Raw genomic sequence first — 21,784 nt, 5'->3', positions numbered from 1 at the left:
GTGTCCCCCCCCCCCCCGCAAAAAAGATATTTTATTCAAGTTGGCACCCCTGGAGAGAAAGAAGGAAGCAGTGCAGTGCAAATCCTCAGGTTGCCACTTACTCCTGAAATTTATGAACAGGTACCTTGGCCCTTCCTGCCAACCTAGCAGTTTGAAAGCACGTCAAAGCGCAAGTAGATAAATAGGTACCACTCTTGCGGGAAAGGTAAACGGTGTTTCCGTGCGCTGCTCTGGTTTGCCAGAAGCGGCGGAAGCTGTACTCGGCCAGTAAAGCAAGATGAGCGCCGCAACCCCAGAGTCATCTGCGACTGGACCTAATGGTCAGGGGTCCCTTTACCTTTTACCTTGGCCCTGGGATTTTGTACAGCTTTTAAGTACTGGTCTCAGGAGACTTGCCTGGGCTACACAGGGCTGGCCTATCATGTAGCAGATTGAGGCAGCTGACTCGGGCGGCAGAATCTGAGGGGCGTACCTCGCTGCCAGAGAAATGGTGGCTCCCAGGCTCTGGCGAGATCTTGCAAGATAGCTGGAACCTGGAAGCCTCAGCTTACTGTAGCACCGGCCCGGCCCGTTTCACCACCTGAGGCAAAGCAGTAAGGTGCCTTGCACGTTGCTACAGTATTTATCTACAAGAAATCAAGCAAACTGCATATTCATAATTATATGGCCTTACAGGGGTTGGGAACTGGGTGTATAAAAGCACATTCTGTTGCATGTACAATTGTACCTTGGGTTACAGACGCTTTAGGTTAAAGACTCCGCTAACCCAGACTAAACTGCGGGAGGCAGTGGAAGACAGAAGTGCCTGGCGTGCTCTGGTCCATGGGGTCACGAAGAGTCGGTCATGACTAAATGACTAAACAACAACAACAACCCAGAAATAGTACCTCAGGTTAAGAACTTTGCTTCAGGATGAGAACAGAATTGAGCAGCAGTGGTGCAGCGGCAGTGGGAGGCCCCATTAGCTAAAGAGGTACTGCAGGTTAAGAACAGTTTTAGGTTAAGAACGGACCTCCAGAACGATTAAAATTCTTAACCCGAGGTGCCACTGTATATCCGTTGAGTCTAATGGTTCTTATTCCCAGCTGCATTTGGCCCTTAGCCCCATTGCATGTGGCCCTCTGTGAGCAATCAGTTCAGACTTGTGTTAATGGAGTGAGAGGGAGATCCATGCTTTGTTTCAAACTCCTCCCACTTAGGGTTCTGGCTCCAACACCTAGTCGACTTCCCCAAAGGATAAAGCTTCCTCCTACCTAACAGTTTCAGCCTGAAGGAACATCCAGCTAAACCTGCTCAATGATTATAATCATTTAATAAGGTCCTCCTCTGAGAGCCTCACCTTCAACAGGTGATGATGAGCAGGATAGGCTGTTTTGGAGTCGTGCTGTCCCCAGGAAGATGCCAAGGACCTTTTCCATGCTGCGCACTGTGGATCTATGGAGCTTGCTCCCACAGGAGGCAGTGATGAGCACTAACCTATATGGTTTTAAAAGATGATTGGACAAATTCATGGAAGGGTAGGGTATCAATGGCTACTACCCATGATGGCTATGTTCTCCCACCATGGCTGGAGGCAGTAATGCTTGTGCTCAGGTCCTGCTTGCTGGTTTCCCACAGGCATCTGGTTGCCACCGTGAGAACCTCTCAGGTAGAAAGGTAGGTAAAGGTAAAGTCCTGGATGGTAAAGTCCACTCAATGACAGCTATGGGGTGTGGCGCTCATCTCGCTTTCAGGCTGAGGGAGCCGGCGTTTGTCCACAGACAGCTTTCCGGGTCATGTGGCCAGCATGACTAAACTGTTACTGGCGCAACAGGACACCGTGATGAGTGTCACAGTGCACGGAAACGCCGTTTACCTTACAGCGCTACCTACTTATCTACTTGCACTGGTGTGCTTTCGAGCATCTAGGTTGGCAGGAGCAGAAACAGAGCAACGGGAGCTCACCCTTCCAGTCGGCAAATCCAAGAGGCTCAGTGGTTTAGACCACAGCGCTACCCGCTTCCCTATCTCAGGTAGAATAGTTATTTCCTCCTAGACTTCTTGACATACCACTTCCCTTTCTCATGCATAGGGCTTTTTAAGGCTGTGTGTGTGTGTGCATGCATTGAATCATGTGATAACCCATTTGCATTCTAAAATGGTATAATCCCAGCAGAGCAATGCTGGAGTTTTTTTCTGAATTTGAACAACTTTTATTTATTCAGAAGTGTGCATTTTAAATGGGAAAGTTCGCTCCCTTTTTATTCCATATTTCCATTTAAGATAAAGCTTACTTCAACAAATGATGGGCATTAATCTCTGTTGAAAAATGACTGGCAAATTATTAGAATTAAAGGATTACTTACAAAGTATTATTAAATTTTGTAGGATTTGAAAGATGTAAAGGCATTGGAATTTACAATAAGATGAATGGAGTTTTATTTTTAATACCTGAAGCCTCTTTTTCAGTGTATTTAAATCTATGGAAAAAAATCCATTATATTGCTGCACTAATGGCATTGGACACTGGTTTTTGTTACAAACAATCTTTGCTGGAAATTGAATCATTCCTACCTTTGGTGGAAGTGAAACAAAGAAAAATCAAGAAAATAATATATATTTGTTCTCTAATCGGTCCCACAGTTAAAATTCTGAACCAAGGAAGGGATTGGGGTGGAAATAGGCATAGGAGATTGGTTTATAGTTTGTCTATAGCAGATATGGGGAACTGGTCATTGGTTTGTGGGATCATCAAGATGTTAACCAGACTGGAGACCCTCAGGATGTCAACCAGATTGGAGGTGGTTGAGATGCAGAGGGAAAGCAAGTGTTCTGAGCTCTCAGTCAGCAGTTCTATCACAGACAGGAGTTCCTCACTGCGAAGCCTATGCCTTGACTATGTGGTCCTTCTGGATGCCCTCCTCACCAGAAAAAGGTCTTGTTCTTTTATTGGAGGCTGCCATTCAAAGCGAGCCTGTCTCCTGTAGAGTGGCAGCATCAGTGTTGAGCATTTTCAGTTCACGGTCAATGATGGTCGTATTCAGTGCTTTTTTTTTTCCTCTTAAAAAATGTTTAGGGATACTCTCATTTTCCTAAGCATATTGAAATACTGCCTCTTAATGAGACCAAATTTAGATTCACAAAATGGAGCCGTTGACCAGAAGTTTGGTGGACAAGCCAGGACACATGGTCCTGATGTTCCAGCTTGCTAGATGCAAGAGGGTTTATTTCTTTTCTTTTTTGCCTGGTGCAGTAGATCGGTCCACTTGCTGAGTGAAACTCAGAGCTCCAAGGACCCACTGAAGCAGGTAGACAATGGCAGGTCAACACTTTATTGACTGGGGGATGCCCAACTTAAGGCTGGTGGAAGCTGGCCAGAGAGACACTATGACCTCTCCCACCAACCAGCCCAAGAGATATTCTCCAAAATACAGCAGTTTTGCTTTCTTCATAGGAACGTGGCAACCATTCATTCTTATGGAAGTGCACTTGAGGCTAAACCTCTTCCCTGGCAAACATTAAAACCTAAACCTGCCCCATCTAGGTTCTTCTTAGTCACACCAAACTGTGGTGTAATCTCGGAACACTGTGTGTGTGTGTGTGTGAGAGAGAGAGAGAGAGAGAGAGAGAGAGAGAGAGAGATTTTGGGGGAGGAAAAGAGGACACCAACTGAAAATGGAGCTATGTGCACAGTAGAGGAAATAATTTTTTTAAACCCCTTGTGTCTTTAATGTGTGCTGAGTATTGTAGATCAATGTTTATGTCCCAAGTAAAGATGTGTAAACTGTAACTGACAACCTGCATCAGAGATGGGGAACCTGTGTCCTTCAGAAGTTGCTGGACTCCAGCTTCCATCAGTCCTGACAATTAGCCATGTGGGCTGGAGTTTATGGGACATCAAAATGGCGGCTCTCAGCTGCTGCCACTTGTTCCTGCCATTGCCTGAGTTTTATAGGATGGAGGCCTGGGGAAGATGCAGCACAAAGGAGTAAACAAAAATGTGCAACAAGAGCAACAATGGCTGGTTAATCAGAGGCTGGTGACACAGCCGTGTTGCCAAGACAAAGCAGGAGGTCTGCCTAGGGTGTTCGTGATCCAGACACTCAGCCATTAATCACTGTGTTGCTCTTGTCTATATTAAAAATAAAAACACTCCTTCATTCCTCACTCTGTTATCTCTCTCTGTCTCTCTTATCAGCCCTGCAGTGTTTGGCAATCACAGGTTTGGATGATTAGAGTGGTCTGATTTAATTAGACAAAAGGCAGCATCTTGTATTAAAGCATATTGTGTATGCTGAGAATTCAGCAGGGCAACTGCTGTCATGCACCAGAGGCATCCTGTGCCCTTTTACCCTGCAGGTCCAGGCAAGACATGAATCTGAACTGCAAGGCAAACTCATCGGTCAGAGAGGCAGGCCGAGGTCAGCTCCCAGGAGGCAGCTTGGAGAGGTGAAAGACAGGTTTGCAGAGAGGAGCAGGGAGCAGAACTGGCAGGGGCAGAAAGCCAGGGAAAAGACTGGCAGGATCAGGGAAGGAAGCACAGCTAGAAACACCACAAAGAGCAAAGTCTGTGGTCCTCGCTTTTCTTTTTCTTTTCTGCATAGACTAAGGATGGATTTAAACACGACAGGGCCTTACACATATGCGGCCAGTCATGTTTAAATGTACTTACTTGTCATGGACTGGCTGGATACAGAGAAGTGGTGGGAGGAAGCAGCTGAGGAACCCTCAAGGGAAGAAGGCTTAGAGCCAGGGGATTGGTGGTGGGATGGCGATGCGTGGTCAGAGGGAGCAGACTGTGATGAGGAAGTGTCAGAAGCCGAAGAGGCAACAGGGTTTAGTGAGCAGGAAGAAGCTGTGGCAGAGAGCAGTCCAGAAGCAGAGGCTGTAGAAGAGTGGGGCCAAGAGGCAGAGATCAGGCAGGCTGCTGAAGAAGCCAGGGAGTTTTCCCCTCCTGCTGCGACCAGCTCCCCTCTCCCTGGTCTCCCAGAAACCCACAGAAGTATGAAGAAAGCAAAGCAAAGACAGACAAGGCAAAGAAGTCCCAGGTTGTTTGGGAAGGACCGGGGGAAGGGGGAAATAGAGAGTTGTGAGAAAGACCTTCAGTCCTTGCAACTGCTTCACTGGGGCAAGGCCTACTAGGAAGAGGGGCTGTGCTCACTAGGGCTGCACTGTTCTGTTTCTTTGAATAAAGAATTAACTTCACTGGCATCTTGTGAGCTATTGCCAACCTGCGCACGACTCCCGCCTTGACATTACTATGTGCGCAAACCCATTCAAGTGTGAACATTTGCCGCACTTGGATGGTCGTTATTTCATTGTATCATATTTCTACCACACCCTTTCCTCCCAAGGAGCTCAAGGTGGTACACATGGTTCTCCCCCCCCCCCCATTTAATTCCCACAACCTAGGGATTTGAACCTAGGTGTGGCGATCACACAGGGTCCCCGGACATTTAGCGGTCTGTTGATCCCTGTGCCACCACTGTGCTCGCTTCCCCGCTGCCACCAACCAGTTACTCTCTGGTAAAACACTGAGTCCAGTCAGTTGTTAAAAGTGAACCAAAAAACCAAGTTTATTTTACAAACATTAACAAGTTTATGGTTTCTCCGATAATATTCCTGTCAGTATCTTAACTTTAGTTTCTTTGCCGGCCTATACCTTCCTAATACCTTCTGACTGATTATTTCAGCTGTTTAACTGACTCCTCTTAACAACTTATCTCACTCTCTCACACGCGACTAGCCCAACCCACAGACTTATCTTCTCTGTCTCTCCTAACTCCAGACTGTCTCCTCAACAGCTCTAACTCACTAAAAACCTCTATGCTTAAACTTATACACCCTTAACTCTGCCCCCTGGGTTCCCATTGGTTAGTCATTTTACAATTAGTTAACCCTTTCCCTATGAACCCAGTATGATGTCACACACATAGGAGGGCAAACGCCACACTAGGTCTCCCAGATCTTAGTCTGACACTCTAACCGCTACGCCACACTGGCTCTCCCTTACCTGAACCACCTTGGCAAGTGGGGACATTGCACTTGAATTTGATGACATGGAAGATCCCACAACAACCTGCTCAGCCCTTTCTCCTGGACCCAAGTCTCCACTCTTAAGCCGCTGGGATCCTCCCCAGAGTCTGGCACTTCTCAGGGTTCTGGATCCCCATACCCCAACTCGATAGGACCTTCTCCCAGGTTGGACTCATGCTCTTCCATTCCACATCATCCTCTGGCCACCCTCTCCACAATGTCTGCACAGGGCTCATGGTAGCTTCCAGACCCATCAAAAATAAAATTAAAATTTAAAAGGTGTGTTTATGGGCCTTCCTGGGATATAGAGGCCCTGGCCTCCGGATGAGGATGCTTCAGCCTACCTTTGTAACTGCAATGGGTCCACTGTAAATAACTACCTATTTACTTTGGGATAAACCCCATTCAACCCTATAGGACTTGCATTCTAAGGTAGCATGGGATACAAAAGGAAAGGAGAGGTGGAGCATCTAAAGCAGGGTTTCTCAAACTTGGGTATTTAGCTGTACCTGGACTATAATTCCCATCATCCCTGACCACTGGTCCTGCTAGCTAGGGATGATGGGAGTTGTGGTCCAAAAACAGCAGAATACCCAAGTTTGAGAAACCCTAATCTAAGGACTTACCTACACTTACCTATTGCCTCACTCAGACACAAGCCCACACTCCATGTCCAATCGCCACTTCTTTTTGCTCCAGAGTTTTCCTGGCAAAAACCTGCTCTTTAAAAGTTGAATTGGAGCAAACAGTAATCAGCTGAAAACCTGAATAGCCGATTGCTCCGATTCAGCTGTAAAGAACGGGTTTTCACAGTGAAAGCTCCTGAGCAAAAAAAAGTGGGGGGTGCTAGGATGCTGAGCTTTTTTTTTTTTTTTTTTTTTATTGAAAAACTTTATTGCAATCAGGTATACTTTCTCATACAAAAGTGATTGTATCGTAAAAAAAAAATACAATACAAATAACACATTAAAACACATGCTTCTAAAAAAGAGGAATAACAAAAACAAAAAAAAAAAGAAAAAAAAAGTAGAGAAAGAAAAAGAAAAAAGAAAAAAAAACCAAACATCACAAAGTAAACCACTTACAATCATTCCCTTACATACAGTTGACTTCCATTAACCTCAGCTTTGGATTAAATATTCTACATTTATCATCTGCAGTTATTTTCATTTATCTTTATATGTCGAAGGAGTTAAGCATCATCTACTGTTAAGTTATTAATTCTCAAATTAATCTCAAGGTAGCTTATGAATTTAGACCATTCTTCTATCTTTTTTATCGGTTTATCTCGCCTAATATATTGTGTAAGTCTCGCCAATTCCAGGTATTGATATACTTTCTCCTGCCATTCTCTCATTGTAGGTATTTCTGGAGATTTCCAATTCTTTGCTATTAGAATTCTCGCAGCGGTGGTGGCGTATTGGAAGAAAGTCTGATCTGTCTTTTTTATCTCTTCTCCTATCATCCCTAGGAGGAACGCTTCAGGCTTCTTGGGAAAGTTATACTTCAAAATTTTCTTTAACTCCTCATAAACTTGACCCCAGAAACCCTTCACTTCCTCACAGGTCCACCAGATATGGAGGAAAGTCCCCACCTTATCTTTACATCTCCAGCAGGTATTATCTGCTGTTCTATACATTCTCCCTAGTCTTGCTGGGGTCAGATACCAGCGGTACATCATCTTATACATATTCTCACGTAAGTCAGCACATACGGTAAATCTCATCCCTTTTTTCCATAATATTTGCCATTTGTCATATCCTATCTCATATCCTAGATCTTTGTTCCATTTAATCATTACTTCTTTAATTAACACTTCTTTATTTTCACTTTCCAGCAATTGCCTATACATCTTAGACAGTAATTTGCTATTACTCTCCATAATCTCGGTTTGGTATCTTGATTTATTTTCTCCCATACCTATTCTCTTATGTTCCCTCCATATTGCACTAACTTGGTGAAGGTGGAACCAATCCTTAATCTTCTCTTTCAATTCATCCTGTGTTCTTAATTTCCACCCTTCTTCTGTTTTAATTAATAGATCCTCATAAGTCCATCTTTTACCGGTCATATTTAATTTCTTTATTTTAATGATATCCACGGGTGAAAGCCACCAGGGAGTATTTTGTTCAATCACATTTTTCTTCCTGTTCCAAACTTCTATGAGTGATCCCCTAATTATATGGTTAGTAAATCCTCTATGGACCTTGTCCTTTCCCTGCCAAAGGTAGGCATGCCACCCAAATCTTAAATCAAACCCTTCCAGGTCTAATAGATCAGTATCTTTCAGGGAGGCCCAGTCCTTTATCCATAGTAGGCATGCCGCCTCATAATAGAGCCTTAGGTTCGGTACGCCAAAACCCCCTCTTTCCCTAGCATCCATCAAATATTTAAGTTTCACCCTGGGTTTCTTCTCTTGCCAAATATATTTGGTCAGGGTCTTTTGCCAATTTTTAAAGCAGGTGGTGCCTTTTATGACTGGCAAGTTCTGGAACAGGAATAGCAATCTCGGGAGGATACACATCTTAATCGATTCCATCCTCCCGGTCCAAGATAGATTCAATCTACGCCAGATGTTCATATCTTTCTTAATTTCCTTCCATAATTTATTGTAATTATCCTCAACCAAATTAATATTCTTTGGGGACAACCAAATTCCCAGATATTTCACCTTATTTACTACTTTAATATTCACCTGTTGTTCTAACTGTGTTCTTTCTTGTGCGGTAAGGTTCTTTGTTAGTATTTTAGTTTTCCCCCTATTTAGCTTGAATCCGGATAATTTGCCATACTCTTCCAAAAGTTCTATCGCCTTACTGGTGGTTTCAGATGGGTTCTCGAGGAAAAAGACTAGGTCATCTGCGTAAGCTTTTAATTTGTACTCTTTCTCTCCAATTCTTATACCCTGCGCTTTAAAGCTCGGTATAAGGATGCTGAGCTTTAAAGCGCAGACTGGAAAGCACAAAGGAAAGGTAAGTGTGGATAAGCCCTAAGCCAGAACAGGAAACAAAAGGTCAACTGAGGAAATTTCTATTTCAATCCATGAACAAGCCTTGAGATTTCTTGGCCAGCAGCATCTGGAGATGTGTAAAGAGCAGATCTAAGTGCCTTGCAACAGCAATAAAAGAGGCAGTGCAAATGTATTTGGCACTAGTGAACATTTGTTGTATAAACCACCAGTGGTTTTCCTTCCGCTGGGAATGGAAAAGAGCTGGAGTTGGAACCACATTAAAAGAAATTAAGAGGTTGTCAGTTTCCTTTCATAACTTTTGCAAAGAATAAGAGGAACAGAACAAAGTGCTGGGTTAATTAATTATCTGAAATGCATTAATGGGAAACCCAGCCAGATGGGCGGGGTATAAATAATAAAAATTATTATTATTATTATTATTATTATTATTATTACACTGGTTTTTGTGAGTTCTGCAGCAAGACAAAACTGGAACACTGTATTAGAAAACAGGTTAGAATGTCCCAAAATTATTAGAACAGACGTCTGTATTGCAACATTTCAACTGCCGCCTGTCTGTTCCATGCAAACATTTAACTCTAAAAATATTCCAGAACAGCAATGTTCTCTGGGCTTTAAAAAGAACAGAAATGTGAGCATTTGAAATTGAATTAGCAGGTGTGGAAAGAAAGGATTAACTGGAGAAGACAAAATTGCTCGTGGGATTGTTCTAAATAGTAGCTTCCTCCATTTATTTTCTTGTAGGCAATTTGGAGTCAGGTAGGATTAGCTAGAGGTGATCCTGGAAAACTGAAAGTTTAAACATGCCTTTAAAAAAAACCCCACTATCTATATAGCAGATGATTTGCTGCAGAGTTTGCTCATTGTTTTTGAGTTGCTTTGCTTGCTTTTTGGTACAGAGCAGCCTACTTTGGAGTGAAGCAGATTTTGCCCAAAGCAAAACGGGCTGGTGCCAAAGCCTGGGACTCTCTGCAGAGTTTTTAGGGGTATGCATCAGATCTGGATGAATTCCAAATCCCAAGGCAAAGCATGGGGCTCGTCAGAGGAAAGCTGGGATCTCTACAAGATGGCACAAGGTACTTGATGACACCTTGATTATCAATGAACCCAAAAAATGAGGCAGACAAGCATCTGCTGAAAGCAAAAGTAATGCTTCTGAGCTCATCATAATGCCATAAAGCCAGGGTGGGATGATGGGGGAAGAGAGAGCAAACATCAGAGCAGAACATGGAGGTTGAGCTCTGTTCCTCAAAGGGAATTGGTCACACAGCTGATCCAATGGGCTTGGAATCATCAACCATCAGCTGATGGCTGGTATCTTCTGCTTGTAGAAATCAAGTTCCCCACAGGGATCTTGGTCATGCAGCTGATCCTGCAACATCTCTACCTGCCAACACCTGAGGTCATATATGATGTCAGGTGTGGGACAGGCAGACATAGTTTGGGGAAAATGGCCTTTCAGGTCAAACTGGGACGCTTGCCGGGTTTAATTTGGTCCACAGCCCAGAGGTTCCCTGCAGAAAGCAGCAAAAGCATCAGACAGTGTTTGATTAATCATCACTCTATCCCCCGTACAAAACCTTGAAAGCCTCTTCCAGTGACTTCAGTGACCAAATAGGGCAATATGGGAGAAGGTGGTTTATCAAATAACCAGGTCCCAAGTTGTTTGGGTGTTTATATACTAACAGAAATGCCTTTAACTTGGCCCGGTAGCAAATTGGCAGCCAGAGCCCATGCCTCTATTCCTATAACGTTAGTGGTCAGAGTCGACAAAACTTTCTTTTGCAAAGACTGTTCCTGCAGGCCTGCTGGTGTCCTTTGGTGTACTCCTTTTACAAGTGAAAAAATGTAGGTTGTTATGTTCTATATAAACCGCATTTGCATTTCATAACTTTTTTGTATATACTGTGTAGGTGGAGTATTTTCTCCCTGCTTGAGTTAAATATATTCTTTAGCAGGATTCTTCCACTCAGACACGCTTTCCATTATCGAGGGACCACTAGTCTCTTTCAAGGTTTCCAGCTTTTTGTGTTGTTTTTGTATCCGTATCCATTTGCATTGCATCTGCGTCCTCTGTGTGCACATGTGTATAAATAAATATGTCAGCGATATAGCCGTATGCATTTTTATTACCCTCCGATTGTGCATCCTGCGAGTAATCAAAAAGTTTGAAGTATGACTCAAAGCTCTGAGATGAGATTGTCTGCCTGCGCTGCTTTAAAGAATTGCAATATTCGCTGTCCGTGTTAAGTTCATTTTCTCTCTGGCATTCGGCAGTAGTTTTGCAAACGGTCACAGGGTGAAGCCGTCACACAAAGAAGGGAGTTAGGAGTGACACCTTTAAAGTATCAGTGAGCAGTCAATGAAACTGAGGCTTCAAAAGCACAAGAGTCGTGACACTTTCAATAGATTTCAGGGAGGAACAGAGCCCTGACCTGGATGCACAGAATGCTTGAGGTGGTTGCCAGCTACTGCCGGGCTAGGTCTGTTCATGAGGTGGGAAGAGCCAGCTATCCTGGGCAGCAGATGCTGCAGTGACACGGCACATTCCTGTTTCGCCTCAGGTGGCAAAATGAGAAATGGCTGCTGCATACAGAGCAACAGTAAGATAATTTAAGAATTGTAATGCAGGCTATGCTGAAGCTCTCTCTAAGCTTTTAACTGAGTTGATAATTAACTGTTGGTGTTCTCTGCTAGCTTACATGTGAGTGTTTAACCTTATAGCACATGATTAAGGTATTCAATTGCAAATTCGCCATTTTGAAGGTGAGTTGCCTTTGTCTTCTGTTCCCAGGTACAGTGAGAAAAGGGTGTGATAATGAAGCCTCTCTAGGAGCTGCATAGCCCGATCGTAATTACAATATATATATAAGAAGAAGAGCCTATGCTTGAATAAGCATATGCTTTATGGAATTATTTGGGTGTATCAATGATGCTTTTAATACCTGTTTTGAAGAAGTTCTGGTTAGTAAAGGTTTGAGTCATAATCATGGGTCTGGACAGGGGTTTTTTTATTTCGAAAGGGGTCAAATTTTATGCATCCAATTTCTTCATGCTGCATAATATTAATATCTGCAACAGTTTAGCATGCATTGTCAGGGTAAGGATTGTTGCACAAGCATAAGGGTGAGAATAATGGCTGTGCAATATGAAGCCCTGTGCAACAGCTGCATTAGTGGAAGCTTATTGTGCAACTGGTTGGGCAACAGGAAGTATCAGCACTACAAAAATCTGTTGCACAAGCAGCCATGAAAAGTATGATGGCTTCCTGTGCCTCCTCTTGCAAAACCCATTTTACTAGCGCAACTAGGACATTGCCAAGGGACTTTAACTTAGCAGTACATTGAATTCCAACCTGGGTCCTCAAAGAATGAATGACTGTTAAATCCAGTCTGATGATGAAAAGGCAGTAGGGATAGCTGAATTTTGAGATTCAGATTACCCTATAAGCCAATGCTCTTAATTGAATGAAGAAAAAAATACTTCAAAGTGTAATATTCAGCAGTGATGACCTACAGAACAGGCTCCCTCTCCTGCGTTTTGTGTAGCAGAAGCAACTGAGCTGAATTCAGTTGGTGTTAACACAGCATGAGCTAAGAATTATACCTTTTGTTCAACGAGACTCTCACTGATAAGACATTAATGGCTGTAAAGGATTTAAGAGTCCATAGAAAGGATTTAAAATTCTATTCCAAGTCTTGGAGACAAACTCATTAGCTGCCCTGTCATACAAGGAATTAGCTCCAAATTTGCGAATGCAATGAATCAAACAGCAAAGGAGAGATAAATAGCTGATGATATTTATCAACAGTGGGGTATCTCGGGAAAAGAAAGTGAGGCTTTTCTGTGAAGCTGGGGGGAAATGAAAGGCATACAGATAAAAGAAGCCTATTATAATGTCCTGCGCCGCCGTGAGTCTTGGATGAAAACAGCAGTGCCAGATCTAGAAATTTTGCCCATAAGGGGCAAAAGTCTGCACTCCTGCCCCCCTCAAGTGCATGACACCAACAAACACAAATCAGTCATTCAAGTAACAATTATTTTCCTGAGTCCACTTGTCGTTAACTTTGTCTCCAAGCAGAGTCACCTGTGATGAACAATGCTAGCTGTCAAATTCTTTTGTTTCTTCTCACCTGGATGTCGTGATGATATGTGCCAAAGCATAAGGCTAGTTCTATCTCCTATCTCCATCCCCAGATCCGTTGCACTGATATGTGGCAGTCATCCCCCCCCCAAACTGAAGCTTTTTTTAAACTATGAAATAAATCAGTGTGGGAAGATTTTCTATTCTTTTCTTTTAAAGGTAAAAGGAAGGTTTTCCTTTAAAAACACAACCAGTGAGCACACCAAGCTCAGCCGCTCAGCAGCCAGCCTTCGTGCACTTGATTTAAAACTGAGGGAAAGATGTCATGAGGTTACTTCTTCCACAGGCTGTTTTGGTGTTTTTTTGCAGCTCAGGAAGCACAGGGAAGAGAAACAACAGATCACTGGCGAAAGGGGAAGAAAAACCCACATACGCCATCCTCAGCTATTTCCTAGGATAAGATAAACTGAACCCCACATCTCCTGGAATAATGAAGGAATTCTAAATAAATTCCAAAGTGCTCTGCAAATGTGGTGGGAAAACAGAAGCCCGTTGGGGGAAGAAAATGTTCGATAAATTGGAAGGCTGATTTTGTCATGGGACTATCCCTATCCAAGGATGGCATGCAATCTGGCTTTTGGGTTTCTGATCCTAAAGAAACTTACTAGTGGCCCAGTGGCCCATTTCTGCAATCATGTTTTCATTTTGTTGTTTTATGCTGTAAACCACCCTGTGATCTTCAAATGAAATTAATTATGCATTTGGTTAGCCACTGTGAGAATAGGATGCTGGGTGGGGGCCCCACATCTGCAAGTTACATCAAACATGCTAATAAATTGAGGGAGACAACTCTCAAAGGTCCCTCAGCACAGGGCTAGATGCTGCATCCTCGAAAAATGGACCACAGGGCAGGGGAGATGGGAGAAAAGAATGATTATGTACAAAAACGATGCAGCTGCTAACATCAAAGTGATGACTTCCCTTTTGCAGGGTTCCATCACTGGGTATCAGCCAATCAGCATCAGCATCTATTCCAGCATTTTATTAAAAGTCTGAATTTGGAGCATATTCCAGTGATGTGTGGGTTTTTTTAACACGCTCCAGCTGGCCACCATCCAGTGACAAAAGAGAAAGACTGTGCAAACTCAGGGTCACAAGGACTTTGATCTTTGCAGAGCTTTGTAATTGCAGAAGGAAATGGGAGGATAACGATAAAAGAAGAAGCACCAGTTCTGGGGGTGGGGAAAGAAGATGACAGTCTCAGAGGATGAAGCGAGGAAGATCTCCTGAGACATGAAAGAGGGGCTGGACACGCTTCTCTTTTCCCTTTCTTTTTGATCGTAAGCTTTGTCTAAGCCAGGCATTCTCAAACTGTGTTCTGGAGAAGTCCGGGGTGCCTCAATGAAAAGTTTCACCCTGGTGGACAAGCTTACCTGCAAGCCAGTTTCTCCATCACAACTGACCTCCCCTACTTTGTCCTCCACACTTACTACTATTTGGGGGGGGGGAGCATAGCTCAGTGGTAGAGCAGAAGGTTCAATGTTCAATCTCCAGGTGGAGTTGGAAAGGTCCCCTTTCTTAAACCCTGGAAAGTCTCTGCCCGATTTTTGCAGACAACGCTGAGCTAGGTGTCCAATGGTCCAACTCATTATAAGGAAGCTTCCTCTGTTTCTTTGTTCTTGGAAGTATTCCTCTGGTGCACTCTCAGTTCATGCAGTTCAATGACGAGGCTCAAAAGCCCTGCCTAACATCCCGTGTGAGCAGACCAGCACCCTAACACATGCCCTCAGAATCTCTCCAGAACACAGCAAGTCCTCTGCAGTGAAGTCTACAGAGAAAGAGCTCTCTAGCGGTAGACATATTAGAAAACCACCAATCAACTGCCATGCACACGCCATTTGTTTTTCAGGACACAGCCCTGCAGGGGTTTTTGTACTTCACTAGTGGACTAGTCCCTCTCACTGTCATCGCTGAGTCTTCTCAATAACAAAGGTTCTCCTGTTAATCCATTAATACTAGTGCGAAACTGCTGACATTGCAGATGACCTTGCTGGCTGATGCAATGGATGAATTCGTATGCTCCTTTGGCTGACTGTGGACAGACACTGAAGACTCTTGAGCCATTGCAAGGGGCAGGGTATGCATGAGCTGAAGTCTGCAAACGTCTATTGGTTGAGCATGTGTGAGATCGGGGTACTAAAGAAGTTTTCGAAGGTTGTGGACTCTACTTCACCTGAGATTTTTAAACAGAGTTTAGCTGGTCATCTGTCAGGGAAACTTTAGTTGTGATTGCTCTGTGGATCGCTTCCAACTCTACGATTCCACGATTCTCTTTTGACCTGTAATCAGGGACACTGAAAACAATTTTATACCTTATCATTACATCCTCTGATGTTCCAAACTCACACTCATGAGCTCTGCACCTTAATTGCATAACAAAACGATCCATTTCTTCGGTTTCATCCAACTGAAGTTGCCAAAACTGATAGTGTTCAAACACTGGCTTTTTCCTGGGCTCACAATACTGTTTAAAAGCTTTTGTTAAGATTTTCTTGGCTGGATCTGCATAAACATTTTGCATGTTATTGTACATCTCTGGTGCCTCACTATGCTACAAAAGAATAGGAATCTTATCATCTGCTGGTGTGTTGTTTGCATTGGATAGTGGGAAGCAGAGAAGAAGCTTTTGCTCCCACCTTCTCTAATTTCTCCCCAGGTAAGGAGAGTGCAATGAACCCTCTCCCGGACCATAAGTCAGATTCCAAACTCGCCACGATCTTTTCTAAGATAGAAGAAACCTTCAACCCTGAAACACTGACCTTTCCAGCCTCGTGTAATGAAATGCAAATGTTAAATATATTGATTTTGGCTGGCAGAAGGAAAACGGAGCAGGACAGAAGCTTCAGGATGACTCATGGAGCATTGGCTCCTGTGATTTCCTGGTCAGTTTCCCCCCTGCCCCCCGTGCTACCTCTGAAAACAGTTTCTGCAAAGTGGTGAGAAAGGATTGCTTGTGTCTGTGTTTGTTGTTTCTGCTGTTTTTAAAGCAAATCATTTGTTCCACTGAAGGAGGCAGAATCCCTGAAAGATAGAACCAAAACAGTTCTAAAGTCTCTGAATAAGACTCCTTTTCAGTATGCTAAATACTGCTTCATTTCCTTCATTTAACAAAGATCGCATCCATACTATTTGTTGCACCTGGATTACCCTAAAGAATCCTGGAAACTGTAGCTCCCCCCCAAGCTACCATTCCCAGCACCCTTAAACTATGGTTCCCTAGCAATCTTTGGGGGAAACCATGGGCTTTAAAAATACAGGGGTGGTGGAAACACATAATCAGATTCAATAGGAGAGAATGGAGCTCCTTGCTAAGCTTTCCCTTCAGCCATTCTCAAACATTTCTTCAGTTTGACTTCTTTATTTCCTCTCTCCGCAGCTTTTCTGTCCACATAAACACCAAGACGCTTGCAGAATTATACACAATAAAGCAAATGACTACCTGCGTTTTGGAAACAAGGACGACAAATTTAAGACAACAGCAGGTGAAGAGCAACTACCTGTTCTCTTCCTAAACTCCCTTTGGAAAAGGTCAGGCTCAGCCTTGGTTGGCAGCCCCCTCCCTGTGCAATTGGGGGACACAATCATTTGGAGCACCTGTGCATGGGGCACAAGATGTTGAGGCCAGGGGCCAGAAGGAGCACCCCACGCTGTCCTCCATCCATTAGAATGAGATACACATGAGAAGAGAGCCTGCATTTTGTTAACATTGCATGGGGATTTACGGGTACATCTGAGCCAAGTTCAGGATGTTGGTACAAACATATAAGTCCCTCTACGGCTCAGGACCAGGTTACGAAAGAGGAGGAGGAGGATTAGGAGGAGGAGGAGGAGGAGGAGGAGAGGAAGAAGAAGAAGAGGAGGAGGAGGAGGAGGAGGAGGAGGACGAGGACGAGGAGTTTGGATTTGATATCCTACCTTTCACTCCCCTTAAGGCAGTGGTTCTCAACCTGTGGGTCCCCAGATGTTGTTGGACTACAACTCCCATCATCCCTGAGCTCTGGCCATGCTAGATAGGGGTGATGGGAGTTGTAGTTCAACAATGTCTGGGGACCCACAGGTGGAGAAAGGCTGCCTTAAGGAGTCTCAAAATGGCTAACAATCACCTTTTCCCTTCCTCCCCCACAACAAACACTCTGTGAGGTGAGTGAGGCTGAGAGACTTCAGAGAACTGTGACTAGCCCAAGGTCACCCAGCAGCTTCAGGTCGAGGAGCGGGGAAGTGAACCCAGTTCACCACCGCTCTTAACCACTACACCACGCTGGAGGAGGAACTGTGCAAACCTAAATTCCCAGTATGCGCTTGAATCCCTTCCTCAAAATATATACTGCTTGTTTGTTTGTTTTATAGTGGAGCTCTTTAAGCAGACACAATTTTCTCAATTGGGAGAGAAATGTTGTAGGAGAGGGAGCAGCCTTGCAGCCACAATTTTCATTTACGGTGCTTTGGATATATATATGTAGCAGAATAGAAAAGCAGTTGACATACTAAGCACTTTTTTAAAAAATCTCTTTAAAATGGCAAACGTTATGTCACATGCAGGAGGAGAAGGCTTAATGGTGCATTTTTACATGGTCTGGGCTTTTTACATGGTTTTTACATGTCTGGGCTTTTTACATGGTTTATTTCAATGGATCATGGCATCAGCACAGCTGGCATAAGTTTAATATACAGTGGTACTTTGGGTTACATACGCTTCAGGTTACAGACACTTCAGGTTACAGACTCCGCTAACCCAGAAATAGTACCTCGGGTTAAGAACTTTGCTTCAGGATGAGAACAGAAATCGTGCTCCAGCGGCACGGTGGCAGCGGGAGGCCCCATTAGTAGTGCTTCAGGTTAAGAACAGTTTCAGGTTAAGAACGGACCTCCAGAACGAATTAAGTACTTAACCCGAGGTACCACTGTACTGTAAAAGATGCCCCTCGTGAACTATCTGAGACCATGGCACAAGCTCTTGTCTCAGACATGTCCTGGAAAGAATAATTAACATCCTGACTCTAATAGTTGCAGAAAAGATTAGCATGCTAATCTTTACATTTACAAGAAATACTTAATTATCACCTTCCTGTAAGTGGGAACCAGACTTCACACAGGCATTGAAAGTCTCTTTTAAGGTAAATTTATGATTCAGGAATTGCAGAGATAAAGATGTGGTTTTCCCAAAATCAAGGTCCTTGTCCTTTTCACCTCAAGCCTATCTCACAGAACATAGCAGTACACTAGTACGAACAAATAACAGTTCAAAGGACTTGTGTGCTAAGTTATTCACTCACCATGGAAGCCCCAACTCCCTAGAAGTATGTTCAAAGTGGGCAGAATTGAATTTAAGCTCATCAAAAAAAATCTGGGAGCAATGGATAGCCTTATCATCTACAAATCTGTTTAATCCACATTTAGAGCCATTCATGTTGGTGGCCATCACCACATCTTGCAGTAGCAAATTCCGTAGGGCAACATGTGCTAGATGAATATATCTTGCTATATAATAAAATTGTAAGGCTGCAGTCATGCTGTAGTGTACATGGCCTCCAGCAAGCAACCAAGCAGTGGAGCAGGGTGTTGTGAAGAGAGGTGGAGCAGAGGAGCAGGAGCAGAGAAGAAGAGGGATTGGCCAGGTGTGAGGGAAGGAGGATTGGCAAAGGGTTGTAGGGTAGATGGGGTTGAGAAGTGGTGCAAGTAGGGGCAGCAGTCCCTAGTGCATATGTGTGTGCTTATATGTATCCAAATCATATGCTCCATGCTCTGTGTTTCAAACACTGTTCATTATTTGCTTATAGTGCCCTACAAGGAGCTCAGTATATGTTTTCCCCCTTTTCTCTACTTCAGCATCATCATAACTCTGTAAGGTGGGCTAGGTTAAGAGAAGGTGATTGGGTCAAAGTTACCCATTGAGTTCCAGTACTGAATGGCAATTTGAGAGTGCCTCTGATACCAGTGTTCACACTTTATGCCTTAGCTGCTTGGTGCAGCTTTTGCCTTGCATGCAGAATGTCCCAGGATCTCTGAAATCCTGGAAAGCCAATTCCATCAAGTATTGACAGTACTGAGGTGCTATTCAGCATAAGGCGGCTTCCTATGTTTCTTAATGGTCAAATTTAGCTGATCATAAACCTTCTTAATGTCTCTACCCGAAATTCACCTGCCACCCCTAAGAGGGATCCAGCGGACTTGGCTTTATCATCAAATTCTGCAGAAGAATCTTAGCTCACAAAGCCAGTCTACTTTCTGACAGCGGAAAATCCAGGTGCCCAGCTAACATGATCTTTTACATTGCTGGGGAGTTTATTTTCATTCACATAAATGACAAAGGATAGGAGAGGTTCCTAGTTGAGGCGAAACCTGTGATGCTAGATCTGTGATGCACACATGTATCTTCCTGGCATTCTCCCAACTCTTTTCAAAGATAAAGTACAGGATGAACATCTGGTTCACACTATTAAAACCTTAATTAAAACTGAATTTCTTTTCCAGAATAACACCATCTGTCACAGCTCAGTCTCTCACTTTCTAAACAGAAATGCTACTCTTTCCTCAACCCATCCTCCCCTGCAAAACAAATCTCCAATTGTTACTATCTCCAGAATCTCTTTTCTTGAAGAGAAAAAAAAATAAAAATATGCCAAGACTTGATCTTGCTGTTTTGTTTTTACTTGTTCCAAGGAGCCACCATGTACATTTCATTTGTCTCAGTACAGGAAAACATAATTTTACCAGTGATTATCTATCTAGGTTAGAGCACCCCTGGGCTAATTTGTGAATAGTTTTCCATTAAGTGTTAACACTCTAAGGGATTAGGGTTTAAGATACTCAGTGCTTATCCATCTAAACATTGCATATTTATTTATTTATTTATTTATTTTTGTGTGTGTGTACATGCTTCCATGCTTTTAAATGGAAATATGGCAACAACACAAGCTTCTCTAAGGCAACCTACTAAAGCAAAAAGATTACTATGGTCACAACTGCACAGTTAAAGTACATAGCTTCCCTCAAAGAATTCTTGCAAATGTGGTTTATTAAGGGTGTTAAGAATAGCTCTGTGAGGGTTAAACTACAGTTCCCAGGGCTCTTGGGGAAAACTATGTGCCTTAAATGTATGGGGTGAAAACAGGTATTTTCATAGCCTCCAAGTGTCCCGATGTTCCAGGGACAGTCCCGGAATTACAAAAGCCACACCAGCTTCTGAGTTGATCCTGAAAAGTCCCCATTTCCCCTGCTGGCACCAAGCATGGGGGGGGGGAGGAACTGGAACTTTTTTGAGCAGCGATGGCAGCAGCTGCTGAGAGGGAGCATCCCATTGCCTCTCCATGGCCTTTCCATGGCCGCCACTGCCAGCTCCTCCCTTGGGCAGCTTGCGGCAGCTGCTGTAGAGTGGGCGAGGAGGAGAAGAGGCTCCTGCTACCAAGGCCCCGCCCTCCATGATGCGCCAGCTCTGAAGTGCAGGCAGAGGGCAGGGTCGCCATGGGTGGGATGAAAGGTGGAACAGAGCGGAATAAAACTGGTCCCTTCTAATCATATTCAGCAGGACCTCCAGGACCGATATAAAAAGCAATGGAGAGATTGGGCAACCTTGTCGTGTCCCTTTTTCTATCTTAAATTCTTCCGTCACCACATTATTTACAATTAGTTTAGCCTTTTGTTCTGAATAAATTGCACTTATACCGTTTTCAAAACCTTGGCCTACCCCCATCGCCTGTAAGTTCTTCTTCATAAAACTCCAAGAGATATTATCAAAAGCTTTCTCCGTGTCCACAAATATCAAAACTGCTTTAATATTTATATTCACTTCTAGTTTTTCCAAAATATTAATTATATTCCTCAAATTGTCAGACAAGTGTCTTCCCGGGAGAAAGCCCGCTTGGTCTTTATGAATCTCTTCCATCAACACTTTTTTCAATCTCCTCTTTCACCCTCATTAAAAGGTTCTTTAATTCCTCCTCACTTTCTGCCATCAAGGTTGTGTCATCTGCATATCTGAGGTTGTTGATATTTCTTCCAGCAATCTTAATTCCGGTTTGGGATTTGTCAGGGAACTGACATCAGAGTGAGAGGCGAAGGGGAGGCTCCCAGATTCTGCAGGCGAAGGACCCAGCACCAGGGGGAGAAGCAGCTCAGTAGAGGAGGAAGGAAATCAGCGCAACACCAGGGATAAAGGGGGGCAAATGTGGTTTATTAAAGGGGGGCAAATGGGGGAAGCGGAGGGAGAGCTCTGGGATTCTTCTCTGGACATCAGTGAGGAGAGCACAGGTCCTCCACTACCCAAGACTCCCGCGCAGTGAGAGGAGGAGGCGGCTAGAAGTCAGACAGCTTCTATGCTGGAAAAGGTTTAAGAAACGCCCACAGACAGATTCTGCTAGCGACTGAGGCAGCCACGCGGAGATGGGCTGTGCAGTCAGAACGGTTTAACCAAGGCAATTAAGCCTAGAAAGGTGGCAGTTTACGCATGAGTAACTCATACACATTACAGGATTCATCCAGCCCAGCCTTTCGCATGATGAATTCTGCATATGTTAAATAAGCAGGGAGACAATATACAGCCTTGCCGTACTCCTTTCCCAATTTTGAACCAATCAGTTGTTCCATATCCAGTTCTAACTGTAGCTTCTTGTCCCACATAGAGATTTCTCAGGAGACAGATGAGGTGATCAGGCACT

Source organism: Podarcis vaucheri (assembly GCF_965113315.1).
Source record: "Podarcis vaucheri genome assembly, chromosome: 8".
NCBI classification, from domain to species: Eukaryota; Metazoa; Chordata; class Lepidosauria; order Squamata; family Lacertidae; genus Podarcis; species Podarcis vaucheri.
Note: the sequence above shows the minus strand (reverse complement) of the source record.